The sequence below is a fragment of the Canis aureus genome, chromosome 3, assembly GCF_053574225.1.
Source record: "Canis aureus isolate CA01 chromosome 3, VMU_Caureus_v.1.0, whole genome shotgun sequence".
Classification (NCBI taxonomy): domain Eukaryota; kingdom Metazoa; phylum Chordata; class Mammalia; order Carnivora; family Canidae; genus Canis; species Canis aureus.
In genome coordinates, this window is record NC_135613.1 from 11,037,524 (window position 1) to 11,061,944 (window position 24,421).

Genomic DNA, 24,421 nt, shown 5'->3' on the forward strand with positions numbered 1-24,421 from the left:
ATATTGTGGTATTTTACAAATCAGAAGCTTTCTTTTAATGAAAATGAATGTTCTAATTGTGAAATATTTTGTCTACTATACGTTCTGCTGTAAATTAGCCTGAGTACAGCTGAAGGCAGAACCAAACCCTGTTCACTTGCCAATTTCCCTCTTACCAAAGAACAGAATCTAGTATAGAAAATTTGATAGCCACTGAAAGAAAGGCTTCTATAGATTCCCATTTCCAAAGCACAATTCTCATCTTGCCTCCTCTTGAGATGGTTGATCAGACACTTCCTTCCCTTCTTAGGAAAAAGAGATCTGAGGAGGTTTTAAATTCTTGGATGGATTTTGTTTGTTTGTTTGTTTGTTTGTTTGGTGGATTTTTTTCTTCTCATTCTTTCTCCTCTGCAGAACACAACTAGTAAATGATTGGATCTTTGACAGAACAAAGGTATTTTTGATGGGCTCTGTAATCTAGTGCGCTAATGCGCCCAGTCCCCTCATTGTCTTGCTGTCTGATCCCATCCCTTCTGCCAGACAGTCACTGCGGGATGAGTCACTTTTAATGTCTGATAATCAAGGTGAATTTTCAAAAAGCTGCCATTTTGGAATTATGCACTATATCACAGTGTCAGGGACGAGAGGAGGAGGAAGGATGAAGGAAAGGCTAAGATAGACACCTACTGTAAATTCAGAGAACTGCAGCACAGAGCCAGCACCGCGCCAGACAAGATGTGTCTGGAGGGGCTAAATCGATCAAGGCGTCCGTAATGAGAAGGAAACTATGTTAATTATAAATTAAAAATAACTTCTTATGATAATGAAGATTATATGCACAGGAGAAAACGTCTTAGTTAAAACAGACTGCAGGGATGGAATTAAGCACCAGCCGTTTGGGGGCATGGATTCTGTACCTACTGAATCTATTGTGGTCCATTAAATAACCTAATACAAACTTACATTGGAAAAAGAATAGAAGTGAATTGTGGCTGTCTCCGTGGATGCTGTATTGTCTGCCGTCCTTATTTAAAGCAACATCAGCTAAGGGAGGTACCTAGCAAATGAACACAGCCTCCCTTCAACTAGGGAGACTTGGATATTTCTGGAATCATTTAAAGGACTGAAACATTTTTCCCCATGAAATAGCAAGGGAGATCTTGGAAACCCCTGGTAAACAAAGGCCAATCAAACATTCTTGCAAGACTTCGACTATTCAAATATACGTTGGTCAGTGTCTTCTCTAAGGTAATTAACTAAACCCACTGTTATGTATCGTGGTTCTGGAATTTTTAAAAATCGTTGTCATTGTATTAAATAGTAGGATAGTTGAAGGAAAATGATATAAGAATAGCCTGCTATTTCTGTTTGTTATTCAGATAAGCGAATGCCTATAAATAGAACCAGGATGTTTTGACTACGAAATGCTGTCCTCATTACAGCTGGGAGATGCTGGGGCGATTTAAAGCTGAAGCTTCAAAGCCTTGTCCTGCTTTATAAAAGCACGAGGGTTTTCATGGCTGTTTTCAGTGACCAGTCAAAGTCTGCAGGTGCTTTATCTGTCCTGGGGGAGGGAGAGAATGGCATTTCCGAGAATGCTATTTTGTAACCATGATGAATGCTTACATATTTCCTCTAACAGAGGTATTTAAATACCTGCATATCTTCTTCAACACAAGTTATGTTTACAGATTATTACACCTTTGTTATTGTCTACCAAGATTAACTAGTCCATTCTCTCCCCATTCTCCCTCTACTTTCATCACCATTATACACACACATGTACACACACACACATACACACACATACACTATACCTTAACAGATGGTTGCAAAATAAGTAGAGGAAAGAAAATATTTAGCTACTGTTTTCATATATACAAAGGACTGAACAAACAGAAAAGAGATAAGATAAAAAGTGACCCCTTAGAGATATTTGGCTACAACCCTAATTGTACTAAAACAACAGAGAAGTGACTTGTCCTAGGACTTTCAACCAGAGAATGGCAGATGCCAGGCTAGCATGCAGGTATCTAACTTGAAAGCTGGCATGCTTTCCACGGCAGCATGCTCTCTTCCCATTAAAAGAATCAGGTCTCTGCAGCTTGGCTAAACAGTGATTAATGCACAGATGTCACAATGAAAAAAAGAAAAACCTGAGGAAGAGATAAGAATCATATACATTTTCAACCATGATACAAAGGAATAAAATGGAAAATGGTATGAAATGAAGAAAAGCAAAATGTTAATAGAACATCTATCTAACAAAACGATCTGCGTAGTCAGGAATTCTATTAAAAGGCAGAATTGTCCTTTAAGGAAAGTGGTAGAGACATTTGAAACTAACCAAGAAAGCAAATGCTGCTTACAAAAGTCACACTGCTCTATTTCTCTTTATATATTTTCAGCTGAAATATTAGAACAATTCCATCATACTGAAGCATGAATTCTCGCTGTAGTCACTGAGATACTGCCTAGGCTCTGTAAATTAGTGACATAGCTATAACTACGACTAAACCAGCATATCCTTTTCTTCTCCTAGAATCTAGATCCTTAGAGGGCACAGCCTACCTTGCTCTCTGAAGAAAGATTAACCTGATATGACCTAACAGGTATTTTTGCATCTATAATTTCTCTTTTGCTATGTTCTGTCTCCTGTTAAACTAATCTCGGTCAGAAACATTCTGCACATTTTTATTAAAATAACCTCCCTGGTGCTTGAGGGCTCTAAGGTCCTGAGCATGAAACCCCTGCCCCCTCAAGTATATCCCCTATTTTAGTGTGAAACCTGGTATACTTCTTCACACTTTATAACAATAGGAACATTCTCGGAGGTGCCAGATAAGAATAATGATAAATCAGACATTCGTGTAAACCAGAACAGGACCTCTCAGTAGCTCTGGTTTTCCTTCTAAAAGTAGCTAAAGAAAGGCTGCACTAAGAATTTAAAAAGGAGAAATAAAATCCATCTCAATGAAGAATATGTTTTAACATGATAGACAATCTTTAGTAGCTAAAGGAAGGAATCAAAAGATTATGTATTGTGTAAAAAAAAAAATCTTAACAAATAAGATGGAGGATGGAGATGTGGTGGTCAATAGACAATGAAAGGTTAAAAAACAAATTGTGATTCCTTCAAGTATCAAAACAAGTGGGCTTTCATAGTCTCTCTGATCCTACTTTTTGCTTCTGGGGAAGAAAAAATTGAAGAACATAGATCTGGCTGGTGGGGTAAACACAGAAACATGTTATCTGTTCTTGCTCTGGAGAGGTATCAAAAGTATTAATGGGACTTCTGTTTCAATAGTACCGCTAGGAATAGGGTTTCTCAACTTCAGCACTATTAACATTTTGGGCTGGATAATTTTTTTTTTAAGATTTTATTTATTTACTCATGAGAGACACAGAGAGAGAGAGAGGCAGAGACACAGGCAGAGGGAGAAGTAGGCTCCATGCAGGGAGCTTGACGTGGGACTTAATCCCAGGTCTCCAGGATCACACCCTGGGCCGAAGGTGGTGCTAAACCTCTGAGCCACCTGGGCTGCCTATGTGCTGGATAATCCTTTGTTGGGAAGAGAGAAGAGGCAGGAAGGGGAATATCCTTTGCACTTTAGAATGTTTAGCACCATCTCTGGCCTCTACCCACTAGACACCAGTGGCATCCCCCAGTTGTGACAATTAAAAGCTCTCTAGACATTGCCAAATGTCTCCTCAGGGACAAAATCACCCCTGGTTGAAACCACTGGACTAAAGGGAATAGTTCTCATTTTTACAAATGGGCTCAGCTATCCCATGTTGTGGAGACAATCTTTATTTGTACAATAAGACTCCTGTTTCTGATATGTACAAAACAGAGCAGACACTTCATGGTCTCTGATATTGCCCATGGATTGACTAATGACTGGTTCTCCCATAGAACTCAGAGCTCAAGATACCTGTAATCAAGTCTAGAGGGAGATATGTCTCAAAAAGAATCAAGCATTTGATTGTTGACATATATTCCCAAAGAATCACCACCATGATTTTTTTGTTTGTTTGTTTTTGATATGACTATTATGACAAAAATAACTTTGAAGTTCCCAGTCTTCTATAGGAAACAGGCCAAGCCACAATGGAAAGCATACTTTTTGATACTCTTTTCAGATGTGGCAAAGAGGATAATGGGAGAAAGGGACCTCCAGAACCAAGGAGAACAATGAACTAGGAAGCTCCTCCAGGAAGCAGAACAAGAGCTCAAGAAAAGAACAGTCTCTACCCCTAGGGAACTTTATCATGTCACATCACAAAATTCTCAAAATTTTTGAGAATCAGTGACAGCTATATGATTTCCATCCCTTCCTTTTTAAATGGGAATATTTATTGTAGTACGCTGTCCTTCTTCTACCACTTTGTGAGCACAAGTAACTTGGCTTATAAGTTCACAAGAGTCTGGACCGAGAGGATCCAAATGAGATCCAGTGCTTTGAGTTTTGAAATGTGATTGGCTGAGACTTTGGAGTGTTTTCTTTAAAGAAAAGAGGAACGTATTTTGCATGTAAAAGAGGGAGCAAATATTTGTCACCAAAAGAAGAGGCAGATTTTATTACTCTTCTCAATTATTGTCTGCCCTTCCCTATGAAATGATTTTAAATACTACTCATTTTCATTTGATTTTCAGCACCATCTCTTTGATATTAGGCTTGGTCATAAGACTTTCTTTTGCCAATGAAATGTGGGTAGCAGTATAGCATACAACTTCTCAGGAGAAGTTTAGCCATTTTATGGTTCAATCATCACTTCTTTTCTTTGTTCATTATGTTCAACTGAAAGCATTGAGTAGGTTGAGTGGGTACCACCAACTCAGTTCAGAGATTTCAGTGGAGGGAATGATGGCCATGATCTTGATAATAAGGTCTTGCAGGTGAGGCTTTTAAAAAATCCATCTTGTTGCTCAGAGCATTTCTCAATTTCCTATTTTGCCAGTTGGAAATTAAAAATAATTGTATTTTTAATCCCATTTATAAGCCACCAAGTTCTTTCTTGGGCCCCATCTTTCTTGTATTACCTTGTTAAATGTAGAAAATAGAAACTAGGTCATACTAGTAACTTTCTGTTTCTTATCCTCTTCACCTGAATCAACAAATCAGTTAGGTACATGATCTGCCTTCCCTAGAGGAGCCAGACTTAAGCAATGCAATTTTTTAATTCAAAAACAGAGAAATAACAGAAAACGCATTTGATGAAATTCAGTACCTTTTCATGATAAGAACATTTAATAAACTGAGATTAAAAGAAAAATTCCTCAGCCTGAAAAAGGGCATCTATAAAATCCAAGACTAATATCATACTTAGTGGTGAAAGACTGAATGCTTTCCCCCTAAGATCGGGAACAAGACAAGGATGTCTGCTCTCACCACTTTTATTCAACATCATATTGGAGGTTCTATCCAGGGCCAATAGGTAAGAAAAAGAGACAAGAAGCACCTAGGTTGGAAAGGAAAAAAGTAAAACTATCATCATTTTCAAATGATATGATCTTGTATATAGAAAATCCTAAGCAATCCACAAAAGAGCAACTATTACAACTAGTAAACAAGTTCAACAGTGTTGCAAGATGCAAGATCAATATACAAAAATCAATTGTATTGATATACACTAGCAATGAAAAATCCAAAAATGAAATTACAAAAAAAAATCCATTTATAATAACCCCTGAAGATTTATGTCAAATAGAACTCATTCTTTTCATCCATTGTTTGCCTTTTTTGTGGATCCCTCCAGTGCTGATTTAAAATGGTTTTACTTAAATAAGAATTTTGCTGGGTAGTTTGGGTTGGGGATAGGGATGTTAACATGTATATGTATAATTTTGATGGAGGGTGATTATCCTAATGAAGAGTTTTTAACCTGTATCTTTACAAGTGGAAGGTTTATGTGCATACTTGATTTGTGAATTAAACCTCATATTTCCCTTTTGCAACTTCTAGAAATGGTTTACCCTAACATTTTGGAAGTCACTTTACTAATAGAAATTACTTTTTTAATCTTTTGTACTTTTTTTTTTATAATTCCACCTGATAGGGTTAATCATTCTGTCATCTGTACATCTGTACCTTGTACAAATTCCTATTTCTGCATATCTTCCACCATTTTGTAATTATTTATATATGTGTCTGCTTCTGACACCAGGGCTCTGAAAACAAAGATAGCATTTTAACTTTGCATCCCCAATACTTAGAACACATACAATGCATATTTGCCATCATAAGCTCCCACTTACATGGGATTTCTGTTTTTCACCTGCTTGAAGGCTGTCTTCCTGAAGTCTTCTGTCCTCCAAACTCTGCATGTCAGTCCGCTCAAATTACAGGTTGATATATAAACTAATACATGTCCTCTCCATGTATTATATCCATTTCCCTACCTCTAGACTTATCACTGACCATCATTTCACCATTGGTCATAATGAAAACAGCCCATGAGAGTTGTGTTAAATGTGTCTGGTAATGGGATTTTAAGCCACAGTATAAGAATCCTTGTCTGTGCACAAGATATTAAAGGTAAGAAGTAAAAATCTCTGTCCATCCTTTCACTCCCAGCTTCATCAATATTTCTTAGCCCCTTTAACTTAAAACAAAAGTGAATTGGAGAAGCTGAGATCTTCCATCTGCTGTTTAAGCACAGACTATGCATGTCTTTTCAGAGAGAGAGACAGCTGCCCTTGTATTTAGAATAAGGACAGAAAGAAGCCAGCATATAGCTCACGCTTGATGGATATTTATTGTTTAATATAGTCTAAAGAAACCTGCCCTATCACTAGTGTTTCTATCAACTGTGACTATCAGCCTATCAAATCAGACATCGTGATAATTGATTGAGATCTGGGTGGGATAGGAAGACATTCTTAATGGTTGATTGACTGAAAAATCCATCACTAAACAATACAGTCAACGTTATAGTCACAGCTTATATATTCTCTGATGAGAGTTTTTAATCCACAGAGCCATTGTTTTTCTAGAGGTTGACTTGAGGCTCACTGGTTTGATAGGTACTTTCTCATAGAGATGGTCTCAACTTGACCTGATGAGAGATGGAAGTTTTTAAAGACCGACACAGTTTCAGTCTGAAAGAAAGATCCATGAATATTAATTAACAGATCAGTGTCTTCCCATCAGTATATCTTTGTGAGAAAAGTCTTTGCCATTTATCTTGAGTAAAACCTTTGACACAGTGCTACTCAAAGCATAGACCAGTGCCAGTCTATGAACTGTTTGTTACTGGTTCATGATGAAATAAATACAAAAATTAAGAATGGGCATTTGGAAAAATTTTTTAACAGCTTGACAGCATAATTTTATGTCTGGGTAAAAAGTAGACCTGGTATTTTGTATTTCTTTTACATTTAACTTTTTTAGTATTAATTTTATCATGATTTATGAAAATATTAGTCTGTGATGGTTTGTATGTTTCTTTAAAAACTGGTCTTTACCACAGATAGTTTGGTAAACACTAATTAAAATACCATGTCTCATCTCTACTTCCTTGCTAGTCTTATTTGCTTTATTCTAATCTCTAGACTTTATATGATTTTATACTCACTGCCATTTTTTCTGATCATGCTAAACGTAGACTATCTTCTCCTCTTTAACCTGCTATCAGTAGGCATATTCAAGAAGTACCAGGACGCCTGGGTGGCTCAGTGGTTGAGCACTGCCTTCAGCTCCGGTCGTGGTCAGGGGTCCTGGGATCGAGTTTTGCATCAGGCTCCCTACAGGGAGCCTGCTTCTCCTTCTGCCTATGTCTCTGCCTCTCTCTGTGTCTCTCATGACTAAATAAATAAAATCTTTTTTAAAAAAAGTACCAGTAACACACCTTTGTTTAAAGCCCCTAGTATTTGGGGGTTCATTGTAGTCATGAAGTTTGAGGAAGCCCCTTGCTAATCACTTTAACAATGTATTTATCATTTAGATGGTAGAAGTTTGTCCCTGTTGCTTGGAACTTTGGCTCCTGGAATTATCAAGCTAGAATAGATTTTAGTAAATGAGTCTTTCTCTGACAGGTTCACAAAGACCAGGTGGCCCTCGGAATGCTGGAGAAGTTCATCTTAATCCACCATGCCCTTCCAGCATTACTAACCTCCACATCATCTCCGCACAATCTAATAAATGTCAGTCCTCCATGAGTATTATTTCAAGTGAACTGATATATCTTTCATTGTTATATTTCATTTGATTCTTGTGCTGAGCAGTCAACCTGTCTCCAGGAGAACTATGTTTAACTGATTATGTCTTAACCTATGACATCATATTTTTTAAAGAACATGATTTGAAGACATTGATATCTATTGCCGTTTACAGCTCCTTTTCATCCAGATTGATTATATGGTCATCACAGGGATATGAGTGATGGAATGGAGAGAGCAAGACTAGAATCAGGAAGACCAGTTAGGAGATTACTGCAGTAATCCAGGCAAGAAGTAATGAGGGACTGATCCAAAATAATGACAGTGTTAATGGAGAGAAAAGGATGAGTGTGAGAAATATTTAGGCATTAGAACAACAGGATTTGGTGACGAATTAGATGATGACTCCCAAATTTTTGGCTTAGGATAAGTATACGTAGTGAGAGACAGGAAGATAGGAAGAAGAACAAGTCTGGTAACATATGCAGAGAGGATGTGATGGATTCAGCTTTGAGTATTCTGAGTTCATGAGCACACCATCTGGGTAATTGGATATATGAGTCTGAAACTCAAGAGAACAATCTGGCTACAGATCCAGATTTTTGAACTCATGAACACGTAAGTAATTGAAGGCATAGAATTGAACACAGAGAACAGAGATATGTAATATTTTAAGGTGTCTTGGCCATTTCAATTTATTCAACTTCCTCTTAAAATTTAAGATTTTTCTAGTTATGGTTTCTCTATCTTCCCTATGATAGCATAGAATGATCTAGTTATGTCCTGATAGTTTGCACATGAGCATTATAGGATTCTATGAAAAGCGAAGCCCAAGAGAGAGATCAGTTAAACGTTTTCTAAACTTGGAACTCTGTCTTCCAATGTAGCCCAGATTATCCAACTCCTCTTTATCCATCTCATTAACAGACAATAAAAACACACAAATGTATGTATTAGAATTTTAGGTGTATCATCTGCCTGTTTGATTCAATTTAATCACCAATGACTCCCTAAGAAATATCATATAACTTATTTACATATGAGAAAATAGACTCAGAGAAAGCACAAGGATGACAAGTGATGAAAGTTGCCATACTTTAGCATTGTATCTCCAACTATCTGATAAACATCTGCTTTCGGACATTATATTTAGGACCCCACTCTATACCAGTCACTCCAACTGCTGATACCTCTGCCTGCCTCAACCAAATCAGGTATCCCCAAAACCAATTTTTGTGGTTCAAAAATTGGCTTTTGTGCTGTACCTCCTCCCCCCCTCCCATCACCTGAGACACAAAGAGCAAACACTTAATGGACACAGGAGACAGTCATGTTTCAAATGAAGGCCTTCTATCTTTTTTTTTTTTAATCTTACTAAAAGAGCATCAAGTAGGCTGGAAATATTTATCCTTTTTCATCCAGTAATCCTGTTTCTACAAAATCCTTCTAAGGAAATAGAGAGGCACCACAAAATTCATTCATGAGGGGTTTCTTTATATTTAACAAATATTTTTAGTGAGCATCTACCAGTGCCAGACACTATGCTATCCATAAGACAGTCTCTGCCCTCTAAGTGCTCCCAGTCCAAAGCATCATGAGGATGTGGTACCCACAGTGACAGATAATTTGACTGGGTATCATGAAAATAAGGAAGAGGAGGATCTCACCAGTCTGGCGCAGAAAAGACTTCCTGGAGGAAGTGGTCCATAATGTTGAATTGGTTGTATGAATTAGACTTGGGAAGATGGGAAGTCAGGACATACTGGAAAGAAGCAACAACATAAGCCAAGTGGTAGGAAAAGAAACTACTTCAGGGTCTTTTGGGAATGGACAATTTGGAAATATCATATACCATGTTCTGGGGCCTACTTTTAATGTTACTCTGTATGTTAAAAGTACTACTAGTGTGTTCAGAGTGGCTCTAGTGTTTCTAGTGTTTCTCAAAGAAGTTTTAGGGGACTTTGTCAACAAGGACAGGAATGGGGCTGGGAATTGGTCCAAGCTCTGAACCCTAGCCTTTCACAACCTAAGTTCCCTGGGAAGTTTTACTTAAGATATTTAAAAGAAGGGTTCCACTGTTGAAAATTTGAAAATCTTTGATGGGAAACTATGAGAAATCTTTAAATAAGGGAATCACTAGAACAGATGTACATTTCAAGTAGATTACACTATTACACTGCCAACCTCAGGAGGATATTTCCCCCAGTATTTACTTATAACTGGAAACAACCTAAATGTCCAATAATAAGAGTGTGATAAAATAATAACAATAATAAATAGCTACCGTTTATTGAATGCTTATTGTGTGCAGGCACACTGCTAAGTATGTATATATATATATATATATATATATATATATATATATACACTCTACACCATTTAACCTTGATAGAAATCACATGAGATGAGTATTATCAATATTTTGCGGATGTGAGAATGGAGGCTTAATGAGGTTGAGTGGCTGGTTTTACATCACTCAGCTGTTAAAGGGTGGGACTGGAATTCCATCCCAAATTTGTCTAACTCTTAAGGGCATGTGATTCTGCATCCTGAGCCATGATAAATCCACATGGAGGAATGTTATTCAACTCTTTGAAATTATTTTTTCAAAGACCATTTAATGATGTAGGGGTAATGTCTGTAGAATAATGTCAAATGAAAACAAAACTCAAGTATAAAAAATATATAGAACAGTTCCAAATTAATTAAACAATTAAAATGTTAAAAATATTTGTCACTGAGTGATAGGACTGTATGTAATTTTAACTTTTGTTGCTACAGCCTTCTTCCAAATTTTCTAGAATATGTTTCTTTAATCATTGAAAGCATAACAAAAAGTTTTGTATATATATTTAACTTATTCAAGCTGAATTGCTGTCATCAGTCATCCTCACTCTAGAGTCAAGAGGAAGGATCAGTTCTTTAATACATCTTTCAGAACAGCAGTGCAAACTATCATGTGTGCAGGACATAAGAAAAATCAGTCTATGCTAATTACTAATCATATACCTTTGAAGTTAAATTTTCCGGATCTCAATTTCTTTGCCCAGAAAATGAGAAAGTTAGGCTAAGTAGTCTTTATAATTCTGAAAAACACTAAATTTTTAAGGATTTTTTTCTTTTTAATACAAATAAAACCGAGATAGGGGACATAAAAGAAATATATTAAATTTTTCTTGTTTTACTTAGATTTTCATGGGCATTTAAGGTGGATTTTTTGATTAGCTTGGCCACTGGTAATACGTTAATATGCTCGGGTGCATCCAACATCTGATCACTGCTTGATGCTTTCACAAAAATTTTTTTCATCTCATCTTCACTAAAACCTTTTGAGGTGAGCCTTATACCCCTATTTTTGCTGATGTAGATCAGAGAGTTCAGGAACTCACAAAAGGTCTCTCATGATATGTTGTAGCAAGATTCAAACCTGAATGTTTCTTTATGAATTCTTAGAATATGGTTAGTTCAAATATAGAGCTATTTGTTTGCTTGTTTGTTTTGTCATTTCAACTGCATATTGTACTAGTTATTTAAAAAACAGTTTCTGTCCTCAAATATTTTGTACTCTAAAAGAGAGATAAGGTTCTTTTAAAGAAACAATTCTGAAATTAAAATTAAGAATGATATGTAATGGGGACAAATGGAGGCTTTCGGCAATGTCTCTGTATCCTTTAGTGAGAAGCAAACAAAAGGACATTATTATAAAATTGCAAATGGGGGCAGAAGCAGTCACTTGTCATTAGTGTCAGGGTCATTTTAATGAAAATTAACCCCAGAAATGCTTGACTAAGCAGTGGAAACCTAGGCATCATTTGGACCTTGACAGAACCAGAGCAGTTAAATCTTTCTTACCTGCATATAAGCTTAAGAGAATAAATCAGTCCAAAGCCACTGGCCATGCTAATTGCTCTAATTATTGTTGCAGGAAACACTAGATAATACCTAAGAGGTATCAAAAGATAGCCATAGCCCAGAATAATCTTGTAACCAAAGTATTCCCAGAGGAATATTCAGACAGTGCTCACAAAGCCTGCACCTGCCCAGTTGGATAATAAAGCATAAAAATATGTAGTTTGTCAGAGAGGAAGGATTCATAGCATAGGGTGTAGTCTCCTGCTGGGGATGCCCCTGTTCTGCAGAAATACAGCACTGATGGGAAGAAATTGGGTGGGGCATCTCAGAGAGTTGTTATTGGTAGCACAGAGACACTTTGGCTCCTGAAGACTTCTACTCCTGGTGTGTGAGTGTGTATATGCACATTCACATATGCACATGTATCTTCAGGTATAAGAACAAGTGTGGTGATTTGTTCATCTGTAATCCAGCCTTATTTCTTGAAATATGACTATTCACCTATTATTTATGGGCTATGCAAAGAGGATTATGTCTAAATAAGAGTTTCTAGGATTTTGTGAGGGGCTATCAACTTCTAAAATTCCCCACTGTCCTGAGATGAAAGTTGACCCACGGTGGTAAGCTTGATCACAGATGGTAAGTGAAAACAAGGTGTTTTGTGCATCATCAGCACTGATTTATCATCTGTGCATCATTTGATGCATGCTGAAGGGTGCATGGTTTATCCTGCTGGAACATTTCTTCTCCAGCAGGCCACCTTCTTCTAGGTAGTTACAGAAGTAACAACTGTGAAGTGCTCTAGTTCTCTGAGGAGTGCTGATATGTGGATAAAGTATGATAGATCAAAGAGCACTGAACCAGAAATTGGGGAAATGGCCTTAAGCTCTGCCCCTGTGAGTCACGAGAAAATTAATCTACAAGTGCCATTAATTCCCCATTATCAAAAGCAGAACTATGTGCTTATTTACACAAGTAACCCAGAACACATGATATAATGTGTCAAAGCACTCAAATTTCATTATATGTAAAGTGTAACAAAATTTAAGGAGCCTTTGCTATGTGCAAGGTACAGGTTCTGTGGGAGACACAAATAAGGCATGGTTCATATCTTTTGGGAGCTTGGAATCTAGTGAAGTGACAGACAAGCACACGTATTGCAACCAACTGAGGTGTAACAGACATCGTGATAATTGCTGTGAGAAAGTTTATTCAGTCATTCAATAAGTATTGGCAGGCACTGTGCAAACTCTAAAAGCAAATTACTTCTCTCTGAGGGAGGAAGTAGGCAGTCATAAAGCTTTATTGAAATGAGCATTTGGAGTGGGCTTTGAAGAAGAGGTTAAAATTTGCTAGGCAGAGATAAATTGAGGTAGGTATGTCTGAAGTGATGGAGGGGTAAAAGGCATGGGAAATATACAGTGTGTGCTTGGGCAGTAGTGAGCAATCTGGTTGGGCAAGAGTCAAAAATGTGTAATTAGAAAGGAGGAATTGGTGAGAATTACATGGGAAAAGATCATTTGCAGCCACATTCAAGTTGGCCAAATTGAGAAACTTGAACTTTATCCTGTAGATATCAAAGGCTTGGGGCAGAGGAGTAATGTGATTACACCTATGCTGTAGGACAAGTCTGTCAGTGCAGTGAGGAGAGGAGACTCAGTAGGAGACCTCTGTAAGAGCCCAGGCAAGACAGAACCAACCTTTTTCAGAAGAGGATGGGGGCAAGAGATGGATGTACAAGATATGAAGGACGTAGAAGCCACAGAAAGTGGCACCTCTTTGGTTATGGGGCCAAGTGGAGGAGAGAGTTGAAGATGATCCTTTCCACATGTTGCCATCAGCAGCCCAGCCCTTGGCAAATTATTGGCTTTATTTTCACAGCTTTGGAGACTTCAGCACCCCATCCTCTGCTGTCAGAGCCATGTGCACTTATTTCCTTTCCACTGTCAAAGTCTGTCATCTGGAAGGGTATGAAATTCATCCTGTCTGGTAAGAACTACAATGTTACCCTTCCCAGGTATTTCCCCTTCAACAGATTTCTAAGCTTTAAGGTAGAGATAGAAACTTTTTTAAAGGAAATTTAGAATATTAGCTAAAAATTTTCCAGTATGTTTTTCTTCGTATATTATATGCCTTCCAAAATAAGCTTTGAAGCTTTAAGAGGTAACTTCTGTAACCCCATCCTCTCTCTAATGGTTTTCCTACTGCCTTCTGGCCATCTGGAAGCCCTCTCTTGGCATGTTTTTTGTAGGTTTACTCTTTCCTTTTCTGTCCAGGATATTCATCAGGTCCTGCTTACAGGTCCTTAACTACAGGTCTGTTGGCCCCTACTTATGATTTGGGCTAGTGACTTACTAATGAGGAAGTATTTTATTCTCAAACTTCAAATATTTCAAACTTTGCCTTGGTTCAGCCTTATTAGTAGGAGTGATATTCAAAATACTGAATAACTCCTTAAAGCCCAATCACTGACTAGTTATAAGGACCACCAATAGCAAACAACTGTTAGGGCCAAATGGGAATATCCAGCTGAGTTTCAGCTTGGATATGGGCATCTTCTGGGTTTTTACAGTCCTAAAAATAAGTATAGGCCAACAGATCTGTAGTTAAGACTTCCACCCAGTCTTTTGAAAATTAGGTTAAAACAAAGTGAAAAAAAGACTACAATCCACTTCACTACCACTGAATTTTCAAAGGCTACAAAAGGATCCATAACTATATCCTAGGCAAGGTAAGAAGGAGATGTGAAAATCCTGTGATGTGATACACCTCCTCAACCTGAATGCTTCTCCTTTGTACATGGGGTTTTCCCCTAGTGCCTCTGAGATGCTCTGGAGGAAAGGAAGTTAAGTGCTACCTGTTCCTTGCCTTGCTGCATGCCACTCCCACTCATAGCCCAGGTAGCCAGACCCTTGGCTCAGGGAGGCTGTGTGTCATTGTAGGCTGGCCTGCATCTCATTATCCACTCAAGATGACTCACTACCTCTTCTATTTGAAAGATCCAAATAACTTTAAATACTACCCCTCAGGCTGCATCTGTCCCCAGAAATGAAGTTTTGATTAAATTCCTACTCCTCCTTTAAGAGCCACCTTAAATGTCACCTCTAAATAATAATGGCTGACATTTACTCACTGCTTACTCTGAACAAGCACTTTGCTAAAGGCTTCTAATGGATTTTCTCCTTTCATCCTCCAAATACCTCTGAGGTAAGTACTAGTATTATCCCCATACTACAGATGTGGAAAGTGAGAGGTTAAGTAATTTACCCAAGGTCTTGCTAACTAGTAAGCAGGAGAGCCAGTAGTCCAATGTCTGTGTCCTCACTGCTGGTATATAGTAAGCATTTAATAAATGACCCGAATGATGGACACAGTCTCTGCCTCCTTTTGCATAGTGTTCTGATCATGTCCTTTACAACAGCTCACACATTTACCGGGATTTATCCAGTGCCTATCCTTCTAAACTCAACAAGGCCACCATTATATCCTTCCAGACCTGGTACTGTGCATGACACATTGTGGGTCTGCAATATATATTTGCAGAAGTAGAATATAAAGGAGAATGGAAGAGAAGAACAAAAAGGCTTTCTAGTTTGGGGTCTGAAAAACACAGTGACCCAATATATACTTTTGAATTAATAGAAGCTGTGTCACTGAGAGCTGCAGTGTTCTTAGATCAAAACATCAGGATTGCAATCCCAACTCTGCCATTTACTGGCCAAGCAACTCCTATGCAACTGGCCAAGCAACTCCCATCCATTTCCTTTGAGTCTCAGTGTCCACATCTTATAAAATGATTCTCCTTTTTGGAGATACTCAGGTTCCAGGGGATCACACAGGTGAATGAGGCCAGCAGAGTGCCTGCTACTCAGTCACTGTTGGTTGTGTTGTTAAGAGATACACAGAAGGGATTGACATATTTCACATCACATAAAGGAACAGGTAGTCATCACTGATACATAACATACTGCAGGAAACCAATAACTGTTTTTGAGTGATTAGGCCAAACGGCTGTATGTCTAAACATTAAAATATGATACATGCAAGTATCATCAGAAACATCTATTTTATGTCTCGATGCCATCTTCACGGAGATGTAGATCTGTTTATATTTCTAATGCAAATGCATTGTGCTATTCCTGGCCGGAACAGTTCAAATGTCTCTTATTTTGTCGCCCCCGCCCTTCCTGCCTCCCCAGCCTATGTATTCCTTCCCTACGCTCTCCCTCCAACACCCTTCATCTGCCTGTCACTTTTCAAAGACAAGCTCCTCAGAATGAAATCTCTGCTTTCTTTGTTTTCCTGGTTTCCATTTTGTATCCTAAAATATTCACTTCAAGTTCCGCTTGACAGACGTCCCTAATCTAATCTCCACGTCTGCTTTCTAATTTTCACAGTCAGGATAAAACAAATAGGTTGGAGTTAATTGCCGGAGCAGCGGGCCGGAGCTCTGAGCTGTGATTTATGAGCTGAGTGCAGGCGCTCTGCAACACATTTTTCTTAATTTATTTTTAATGAGTCTCTCAATTAATTTTCTTGGAAACATCTTAATGATGTTGGAGGCGGGTGTTAATGAGGTCTGCACCAGCTCCTAATTTTGCATATTTTAAAGGGCCTAATGTCATCTTGCACCCTTTCTTTCCATTTTAAGAAGAGTTGAGAGAGGAGGGAAATTATTGTTGAATAGAGAATTTTCACTCTTCATGCCTCAGTCTTTGCTTAACCTTTCAGACTTTATGGGCTTGTGGTGTGTCTCAGAGCAATCGCATACTTCCTGCCACCTTCCTCCACCTTCTCTCAGCTCCCTGAGTCTGAGAAGCTGCTGCTAGATGGGGAGAAAAGACCCACTTCCCAGAAACTGTGAGTTCTGGGGAGCAGTTAGTAGCCCTGAGGAAAGATGTCCAGAAAGTCTCTTGCTAGGTGGCCTAACCTTTCCCAAAGCAGTCAGTGAATAGGAGAAAATACCAGTGGAAGAAATAACTCCAGGGGTGTCTTAGCATCTGGGCATTTGTTCAGAGACCCTACTCCCCTCAATGTCTCTACAGATTCAGGACAAAGTGCTAGAGTACTGTCTCTGAGCCCTCTCTGAGGCTTTTCAATTTCAAAGTCCTTATTGGTCTTCATTCTGTATTTGCTGGTTCGAGCTTATTTTCCTGATTAAATAGTCATTAAATGCTTATGATAGAAAATTTGGGAAATGCAAAAGAATGGATCAAATAAGGGAAAACCAGTTTCTAGTGCCTGAAAACAGCCACTATTAAAATTATGGTATTTTCTTCTAGACATTGTTGATTTTCTACTCATGGGCTTTTGGTTTTATTTTTACAGTTGTGATGATACCAAATATCATTTTTTCTCATTTAATATTATCACATAAGTAACAAACTTCTTTCAAACATTTTTAATGGCTGTTTAATATTCCATCTAACATATTTGTCATAATTTACTGAACCATTACATTCTAGCTGAGTATCTAAGCTAATTCTCAAACTAATCACACAAACACTATTGTGATGAACATCTTTGCACAGAAAGCTTTTTTTTAATTAGGGAAAATAAATAAATAAATAAAATAAATAAATAAATAAATAAATAAATAAATAAATAACTATTTCCTTTGGAATAGCCTGAGGAATTACTGATTTAAAGAGTATAATCAGGGATGCCTGGAGGGCTCAGCAGTTGAGTGTCTGCCTTTGGTTCAGGATGTGATCCCGGATTCCCGGGTTCGAGTCCTGCATCGGGCTCCCTGCATGGAGCCTGCTTCCCCTCTGCCTGTGTCTTGGCCTCTCTCTCTGTGTGTGTCTCTCATGAATAAATAAATAAAAACCTTAAAAAAAAGAGTATAATCATTTTTAAGGCTCTCAATATAGATTTCCAAGTTACTTTCCAAAGAGTTATTCCAGTTTACTTCCAACAGTACTACATGAGTACATCTATTTATTCAATCTTACATTACCATGGAGTGGTACAATTTTAAAAAGTCTTAGCTAATCTGGCAGATTTGAATCCATTTAATTCTCCTACTAAGTCCCCTCTTTGGGTAAGGTTCCAGTGAAACCAAAGGCTGCTTTTATTAGGGAACTTCCTGAACCATGTACTTGATGTGGCTAAGACCCAGGTTCTTCTCTTGGCAGAGACTCAACAAAATGTGTATTAAAATTGACTTATCCTCAAAATGGAAAGTTAAGTATCCTATTTCCTTTTTTTTTTTTAATTTATTCATGAGAGAAAGAGAGAGAGAGAGAGAGAGGCAGAGACACAGGCAAAGGGAGAAGCAGGCGCCATGCAGGGAGCCCAATGTGGGACTCGATCTCAGGTCTCCAGGACCACACCCTAGGCTGAACATGGAGCTAAACTGTTGAGCCACCTGTGCTGTCCTGTATCCTATTTCCTATTTCCCTGAGTGTCCTGTTTCCATCTGGATCTTCCCAATGACCTCTCCAGCTCAGTGTCTCCAAAACTGAGTGCATGTCTCCACACCTCACCTTTGCCATCTTGAGTAAAATTGCCCCCATTGACCAGTCCCCCACAGACTCCAGACATGAGAGTGCAGCTCTGTCCTCATGGCCCCCAACACATGCACTCTCAGTCAGTCAGCAAGTCCTGTGGTGTATTTCCCCCAAGCTTCATGGCTGCCTCTTTTTTTTTTTTTTTTTTTTTTTTTTTTTGCCTCTTCTGTTCCATTCCCACAGTCCTGTGTCAGAGCCCTGTCTCTCACCTAGACTAGTGCAAAATTCTCCCAGTTGTCTTCGGCCTACAATCCTCCATCTGTCCTTTAGTTCTTTAAAGTGCCAGGGCACTATCTTTCTAACACAAGCAAAAACCCCACAGTGATTCCCTCCTTGTATACAAAGTTTAGTCCAAAATCCTTAGTATGCCATTCATACAATTTGACCCCCTAGTACATTACTCATTTTTCAAATATGCCGTGTACTCTGTTCAAGCCATTTGTTAAGCTTAGGATGACCTTTTCCCCACTCTTATATAGCAATTCCATGCCACTTCCTCCACGAAAGCTTATTCACCACTATGGCTTCTGCTTGGCGCCTAAGTCACACATGGTAGGTCCCTAGTGAACATCGGGTGTAGGGATAAGACATCTGTAGAAATGTGTTTTCTTCAAAACTGTTACCTACTGTGCTTTCTGAATTGTTTTACACTTCAAGTCAGATGTTTATATTTGAAATTTTAAAGAACTCTTCAACCTGGGGGTTAGATATTTACATTAAAATTTTTTAAAGAACATTTCAGCCTGGGAGAAAATAGTGTTTCAAGGCATTTATGTTTTCTGGTAGACTCCTTTGATTTATTGTTGGACATTTCTTAATTTCTGTTTAAGTATCTTTTGAGTGTGTTTCCCACTGATTCCTTGTGCTTAGTTTAAGTGTTGTCAGAATATTCCCTGAGAAAAGACCACAGATTCTAGCTTTAGGGATAATTAGTTCAGATAAGATTCTGTACACAGATGCAGACCTTAATATCTAGTGGCCTTAACAGTTAAAACAGTATCTTTCAAGTATTATGTTAAAGCTGAAGGATGTTTTTTTAAAGCTTTCTGACAAATAGCAATAATTTACCTACAACCATGAGATTCTGGTCTTTGACCCCAAATATTTGTCAAATAAATTGGTAAACTATAAGTGAAGCTCTGACATCAGTAACATTGCTTTTGGGACACCTGGGTGGCTCAGCAGTTGAGCAGCTGCCTTCGGCTCAGGTCATGATCCCAGGACCTGGGATCGAGTCCCACATTGGGCTCCTGCGAAGAGCCTGCTTCTCCCTCTGCCTGTGTCTCTGCCTCTCTCTCTCTCTCTCTCTCTCTCTGTGTGTGTCTCATGAATAAATAAATGAATCTTTAAAAAAAAAAAAGAAACATTGCTTTTGAGATACCTTTAAAGCCTTATATAGGCTTTATATACAGGGAGAGAACAGAGCTCACCAGTGGATGAAAACAAAGATAAGCAGGCAATATTAATCATTTTAGATATGATGTTGAAGATGGTTTGACATTGGATCTGTTATTATAACATTGCTATTATTCCTCATATTGACCTCTATATCTGAGTTATTTTTAATACTATATAATTATATAAATCACTCATTTTATTTTTAATGTTTAAGATTTTCTAGCAGTAGGTTTTGTTATAACAAACAATCTCAAATTTCAGACACTTGACACAACAAGCACTTATATTTTGCTCGCATAATGTTTAAGGTAGATATTTTTAGTAGGAAGACACTTTTAGGCATATCCTTAGTGACTCAAAGATCCAGGTTCTGCTGTCCCCTAAGGCATTCTTGGAGTCCTTCACTGGGTCCTCTGCATTGAGTTGGCCAATGAGTGAAGAGAGGGTATATAAAGGTTATGCTGCACATTTCAGAAGTCTGGTGTGTAAGTGGCATACCTCATCCCTGTGGTGTGCTGGAGCCAGCTCATGACAGTTCTCAAGAGCTACCTATTAAATTTTTTGGCATTTTGCAAGTTGTTTATTAAACACATTATTAAAAATGAAATTATATAAACAAATAAAAATTAAACTTCTTATTACATTTTACTATCATTTATGCTTGAGATTATTTATGTCCTTTGTATCTCTAAGTGGGAAATGCTATAGAATACTATAGAATGGTTAATCTCTTCCTGACTCCATGTTCAATGCCATCATGTTGGGTGTTTGAAATAGACAATAGTAGGGATATTTATATCATAGAAATTGGCAAACACTATAAATCAGGGTTTATACTATTTTGTTGATTATCTAGAGACTTTTAGAAGTTATAAAGAAAGTATTAAAAATCCAGATTAATTAAAAGCATGCTGTATCTGTAGTCATTACATTGTGAACAGCACAAAATATCAAGGAAATATTCTTCTAGTATTTGATAACCATTAACTGACTCAGCCAAGAAGTTACCCACATTACTGATGAACAATTCTGACATATGTCTTCATTATTTCACTTACTCAATAATGTGAAAGAAAATATCAACGAATATTCATGTTGGAAGTGTATTCATTCATCAATTGTAACCATAGGTTGGCTACAATACAAGGGTTCAGTAAAAATCAACAAAAGCGTTGAGAGAATCATTTGGCTGTATGGAAATTACAATAGAGTATTGCATAATTTTTATGCATAATGTAATTGTTATATTATTAGTGGTAAATAATATGCTATACATTCTTTATATCAGCAAATTTATAATAAACTCAAGTACCTATGGACATACTGTTTTATGGAGAGCCCGTTGTTAAACATTTACCACTGCCTCTACCTATGTTCTGTTGGCCAGAACTCAATCACATGGTTTCATCTAGATGCAAGGATTGCAGAGTAATGTCCAGGAAGGAGAGAACTGGATATTTATAAGCACTAGCAGTCTCTTTCACAGTCTATTCTCTGGACAGCAAATATCAATTCTTTTCTTCTTCCTGCCTGGAGAACATACTTACCCTAGGAGGACAACCCAAATTTCCATCCAATAACCATTCTAGTTCAAAGTCCAGGATCTTTCGATCATACACAAATTTCTCTATCAGGTCAGATGTAACTCTTCTTGGCCTGGCAACCAAGGAACTAAAAGAATTTATTTTCTCTCCCTACCTTCTAGTCACGCACTATATATACTGTAGTGAAGCAGGGGCAAGAACTGTAATTAAATATTCCCTGTCAGAAAAGGAACAAAAAGAGGTATGCTACAGTTGCTCATTCTTAACAAATGCTAGAATCTTTTTTAAAAAAGATTTGATTGATTGATTGATTGATTCATGAGAGACACATAGAGAGAGAGAGGCAGAGACACAGACAGAGGGAGAAGCAGGCTCCATGCAGCAAGCCCAACGTAAGACTCAATCCCAGGTCCCCAGGATCACACCCTGGGCCAAAGTCGACGCTAAACCTCTGAGCCACCTGGGCTGCCCCAAATGCTAGAATCTTATGGGTTGGCATAAAACACCCTTATGGGAAGAAATCTCTTGGTCTATAGGGCACTGCTTTCTGCTTATGCTGGGAAACCTAAGGGTGTTTTATGTCTCAAGCAGATAAAGACTTCTTTAATCTAGACTCATGGTTTCTTTAACAGTAAAATTCTTTTAAAAACTAATAAAGGCTTTCTAGTCTGTTTGCTTCCCAGTCACTTGCATGAGCCAATAATTACAATCAACATTAGAGATGATTTTCCTAGAGATGATTTTCAACCCTGCCTCTTTTTTTTTTTTTTTTTTCTTTTTTGTCCTCATGCCAATCTTTCTCAATTTAATGGCAACTGGCTTAAGGCCATCTGGAACCTCCAATGGGAAGATTAGACCTTCAATCTGGTCTTTGCCACAATCTGTGTTGCACTGAGAGGTTTCACCAGGCCTTTGTCATGTATTCTCTCCTGTTTGGGATCTAGAAGCTGTGGAGCTTTTTCAACTCTTTGACTTTGCAAATGTCTGGACTCTTTTTATCCCATTGATTTTTGCTTTAGAGATCAACTGATTCTCTCCTGGGTTCATCTCCTTTTTATAATAATAGCTTAGCAAAGGCAACCAATAAAAATCAAAACACATTACAAATAGTCTGTCTTCTAGACTCTTCCTCTAGAGCTACTGGTTTAGGAGAACTTATGACTACTAAGTTGCCACAAGTGACAGTTTTATCATGTTTTACCACTACACACCATGAGTTTCATCTTTCTAGTCATTGTTAACAGCATCCTTGCCACTCACTGCCTGACCACTAAGCCATTGCCACATGCTTTAGTTTTTTATCAGGGCAGCAGCTCACTTGAAGGTACTAACTTCTGAATTAGTCAAAATAGGGCAAGCTAAACTATAAAATATCCTAGCAGCTTAACAGTACAACTGTTTCTGCCTAATGGAAAGTTCATGCAGATTTTTGTAATAGGGCATCTCTCCTCCAGGTTCTGATTCTGAGATACCTGTTCTTCAACCTGGTGGCTCCATGTCCCCTGAGATTCCTTGGGAATCCTCAGGCCTGGATACTCTGCACTCTGCTGACAAAAAAAAAAGAGTGTGGAAGACACTGTGGGGTATTTTAGGGGCCAGGCTTTCAAGAGGTATATATAAATCAGTTCCTCACGCACTCCAAGGCCACTCAATTACATGGGTCTACCTAGATGTGAGGGAATTTATGTGCTTTGGTTGTATACAAAAGAAGAAAAGAGAAAAACAGAGGAAGAAAAAAATAAAGAAAAAATAATTATTATCTTTATCCTCTTCCTGATCAAAACAAAGATCTTAAGATGCCTTAACTGCCTTTCTACCTTCTTCCACCCATCTTGCCTGTTAGGACTTCTTGGCATTTTAGTTTTACCATCCTTTTTTTAAAAGCTAAATGAGGTTTTTTTGTTTATCGGTTGGTTGGTTGATTTTTGTTTTTGTTTTTGTTTTGTTTAAATAGTATTTATTTAGTTTACCGACATGTTTGACTATTTTTTGCTCACTCACTGCTGCTTCCTGCATCTTCCTCTCTTCAAGTTGAATCTATCTTCTTGAACCAATTTTATTTGTTCTTTCGGCAAGCGTCTAAGATAAATAAACTCTTACTCTTTGTATGTCGAAAATATCTTTATATCACCTTGCTTTTTGAATAATAATTATTGGGTAGAAAATTCATGGTTGTCAATTATTATCCCTAAGCATTTTGGTGGTTGTCCTATTATGTTCAATTTTTTAGCTGTTTCTTCTGATAGTTACCATTTTTATAGATAATGTATTTAACGTTACTTTGTACTTGCAATGTTAGAAATTAACCAGGGATACCTGGGTGACTCAGTTGATTAAGAATCCAACTCTTGATTTTGGCTCAGGTCATGATCTCAGGGTCTTGAGACCAAGCCCCATGTCAGGCTCTGTGCTGGGCATGGAGCCTGCTTATGATTCTCTCCCTCCCTCTCTCTGTGCCCCTCCCCTCCTTTCTAAAAAAAAAGAAAAACAAAGAAAGAAAGAAATTAACCAGATACTTCATATTATGATAAATAAGAATTAAGTTATCTTATTAAACCTTATGTTACTCCTATTTTTAATTAAATATTTAATATTTACTACAGTGTGCTTATGTTAATACTGTTCACTCTTAAGCCCAGTAGTAAACTATGATTACATTTAAATTGAACTATGATTCAAGTACAAGTGCAACTTTGGGATTTTCTGATAATTTCTATTTGCTATTCATTTATATGCAACGTTTGCTGCTTACTTATCATTGATTGACCTTTTCCCTCAAATGCTGCATATTAGGTTTGCATTCAATTCCCTTGTATTAGTATCTATGGTTGTGTAACAAATTGCCTCAAAACTTTGTGGCTTAACACAAGCAATTTATTATCTCAAATTTCTGTGGGAAAGGAATCAGACTTGAATTAGTTGGGTCTTTTGACTCAGGATTACTCAAAAGGTTGCAACTAAGATGTCAGCCAGGA

General features: G+C 37.7%; 1 long non-coding RNA gene across 2 annotated transcripts in view; it reads left to right on the forward strand.

Moving 5' to 3' along the window:
• LOC144308590 (uncharacterized) overlaps positions 1-24,421 on the forward strand; it is a 125,668-nt gene that overhangs the window by 58,858 nt on the left and 42,389 nt on the right. For both annotated transcript variants that reach the window (XR_013375015.1, XR_013375016.1), the window contains exon 5: positions 13,874-13,981. This is a non-coding gene — a long non-coding RNA (uncharacterized LOC144308590). The remainder of the gene's footprint in view (positions 1-13,873; positions 13,982-24,421) is intronic.